The sequence below is a fragment of the Alligator sinensis genome, unplaced genomic scaffold (assembly GCF_000455745.1).
Source record: "Alligator sinensis unplaced genomic scaffold, ASM45574v1 scaffold893_1, whole genome shotgun sequence".
NCBI lineage: Eukaryota > Metazoa > Chordata > Crocodylia > Alligatoridae > Alligator > Alligator sinensis.
The window spans coordinates 1-3,338 of NW_005843381.1; the positions used below are offsets into that span (position 1 = coordinate 1).

General features: G+C 65.4%; 1 pseudogene; it reads right to left on the bottom strand.

The window, feature by feature from the left end:
* Positions 1 to 788: 788 nt before the first annotated feature.
* On the bottom strand, positions 789 to 2,423 carry LOC112548656 (annotated as a pseudogene).
* Positions 2,424 to 3,338: the final 915 nt, after the last annotated feature.

Genomic DNA, 3,338 nt, shown 5'->3' on the forward strand with positions numbered 1-3,338 from the left:
GGGGCGGGGCGGGGCGGGGGTGTGTGGAGCAGCAGGTGTGAGCGTAGACGTGTGTGCATAGAGCTGTGCCCGTGCACAGACCTAGGTGTGCCTTAACACATGCGTGCCCATGTTTGCCTGTTGAGGAGGTGGTGGGTGTGCTTGCACGCGTGTGTGCAGGGAGCTGCATGTGCGTGTGTCTGCGTGCACTCAGTGGCATGTGCAGCCATGTGCCAGATAGCCCTCGTGCACGGGTGTACCAAGCTGTGCTTATGCATGCACACTCATGTGTGCAAATGGCTGCCATGGCAGCGTGTACTGTGGCGTGGTTGTATGCGCATGCACGGGTGCACTCGGGCACTTCCTGTGCACTGTGCGCACACTTGTGTGTGCAAATCCAAGCCATGGAGGTGAATGCTGCGGTTCACCTGTATGTGCGTGTGTGTGTGCACACAGGCCATGTGCAAATCTGGGTCATGTGTGTACAGGCCAACTGCCAGGAGTGTGTACAGGACGTTGCCAGAGCAGGGCCTGGCGCAGCCCAGAAGCACCGAATGGGCGCTACCCCAGGTGGAGAAACTGAGGCACGGGTGGGGGCAGGGCTGCCCCAGTAGATCAGACCCCCGGTGTTCCCCGGAGCCTCTTCTCGGTGGAAATGACTCATCTCTGGGGAGGGAAACCCCCTTGTCTGTCCCAGGGTGCACATGTGTGTGCCTACGTGTGGGTGCAGTGGGTGGGGGCATGTGGGGTGGGTGGGGCTGCCTCTTGTAGGACCCGCTGCCCAGCTGGGTGCACCCCTGGACACCTGGGTTCTGCGTGTGTGTGTTTGTGCTCATGTGTGTCCTGCACACCTGGGTTCTGTGCGTGTGTGCATCTCAGACACCTGGGTTGTGTGTGTCTGTGCATGTGTCCCCCAGATACCTGGGTTCTGCATGTGCATGGATAGATGCGTCCACTCACATGCACATAGCCCCATACACAGGCACATGCGTGTGCGCACATGAACGCACACACACCCGTACGCATGCACACACACACACACTTGTGTGCATGCCCAAACAGCTGCAGAGGAAGGGATGGAGAGCTGGGATTGTGCCTCTGGCCTGGCACGCGTGTTTTGTGTGCATGTGTGTGCCTGTGCCTGTCCATGCATATGCAAGCACTTGTACACACATGCGTGCATCCCTGCAGGGGCCTGGCGGGGGGCTCGGGTCCCTTAGCCTGGGCCAGCTCTGGCTTCCAGTGCGGTAAACTGAGGCAGGAGGGTGCGGCCGCCCCTCCCCCAGCGCGGAAACCCAGGCGTCCAGCCCTGCCCCGCCAGCCGTAATCCCTGCGCGGCGCTGGGCCTTTGTCTGCATTCCTGAGGCCTGGCAGGGCCCGCCCGCCCGGATGCCTGGGTGCTGTGCCCTGGGCCGGGCCCGGACGCCTGCTCCCAGAGGGGCAGTGTGGGATCCGGGGGGCCGGACGCCTGGGTTGTTTGTTGGGGTCTTGGGGTCTGCCTGCACCAGGACTCCTGGGTTCCTCTGCAGGGGCTGGGGGGGGGGGGCCCGCGGGTTCCTGCGGGGCTGCGGCTGCAGTGTCTGGCAGGCCCCAGCCCTGTCTCTCCTCGCCCTCCCATGGCCCCCACCCCTTCTCCCTGCGGACACCTGGGTGCTCTCCCGGCTCTGGGCAGGGAGTGGGTACTGGGGGTTGGAGCAGGAGGTGCTGGGAGCCTGGACACCTGGGCTCTCTGCCCCCCCGCCACCACGGCCTGGGTGGTCTGCTAGGTTGGAGCAGGGGGCTGGGAGCCTGGACACCTGGCTTCTATGCTGGCTGTGCAAGGGGGGTGGGGGCTGCGGGGGGCTCGGTCCAGACACTCTCTTAGCCAGGTCCCCCGGCGCCTTGTGCCTCAGTTTTCCTGTACGTAAGGACTCCGGGGGGTTGCAGGTGCTTCCCCCCCGCCTGCCTTGGCACCACCGTCTGCCTTGCTCCCGCGCCGCCTGACCCACTTCCGAGCGCAGCCCCGGCTCCTTCCCCTGCGCCAGTGAGGCGGGGCTGCAGCTCCATGCTCTTCCACCTCCTCCCACCCTACCCCTGGGGCGGCCCCTGGGGTCTCTGGGGACTGAGGTGCGGCCCAGACACCTGGGTTCTTGCTGCGTCTCCAGGGAGGATGTGGAGGGCTGGGGGGTGAAAGCCGGGGTTGGGGCGTCTCGGTTCTCCACGTGCAGCGGGTATGGCCCAGGCCTCAGCTCCTTCCTCTTGAGGAGGGGGTGATCCCCCCCCCCCCCCCCCCCCCCTAGGCCCTTCAGCAAGGCTGGGAGTTTGGGACCAGCTAGGTGTAACAGAGGCCCTGGGATGCGGCTGGCTCTGGGGTGGGCATCGGGGCTGCGTATAGCAGCCCCTGAAGTGCAGCCAGCTCTGGGGTGGAGTATGTTACGGCTGGGTGTAACATGGCCCTGAGACATGGCTGGCTCTGAGGTGGGACATCAGGTCAGGGTATAGCAAGTCCCCTGAGATATTGCTGGCTCTGGGGTGTCGCACGAGGGCTGGGCATAGCGCCCCTTGAAATGCGGCCAGCTCTGGGGTGCGGTACGGTTACAGCTGGTATAATAGCCCCTGGGCTGCGGCTGGCTGGGGGGGGGCGGGGGCTCAGTGTGCAGGGTCGCCCCGGCCTGCACTGAGATGCAGCTGGCTCTGGGGTGGGTGTTGGGATAGGTGTAACGACCCCTGGGATGCGGCTGGCTCTCAGGTGTCTCTGCCAGCCCTAGGTTGGCCCCAATTCCCCCCTTCCCCCTCCCCACCTGGGCCATCATTCATGCTCTCGCATCGGGCTGACGGCACCACAGCGCCCGCACGGCCCTGTCGCTTCCCATTAGGGGATGCTGGGGCGGGGGCATGCGCTCCTGGGCCTGATGACGGGGCTCCGGCCCAGACAGGGCAGGTGATCCCACTCCTAGCTGCTTAAGTAAAGGCCTCTAATTAAGGGCTCTTCCAGCATGGGATGGGGAGGGTTTGGCCCTGGACGCCTGGGTTTGCTCTGTGTCTGTGGGAGGAGGAGGGGCTGGGGCCTGGAGCCCCAATGCCTGCGTTCTTGGGCTGGGGGCAGAGCAGGGCCGGGAGCTCGGACACCTGGGTTCCCTGTGGGGCCAGGTCAGGCTGGGCCCAGCTGTTGTTTCTCCCGTCCCCCCACCCGCTGCTGAGCCCAGTAGGTTTGTGCACACGTGTGCACGGGGGGTCACGGCTTGTCCAGAACAAACAGGAACCAGGTGCAGCTGGTGCGTGGACAATGTGGGGTGGGTCTGGACGCCTGGGTTCTCCGGGGCGTTGGGGCAGGGGGGTGGGGGCCCGAAAGCCTGGGTCCTGTGCCCCCTGGGGTGGCA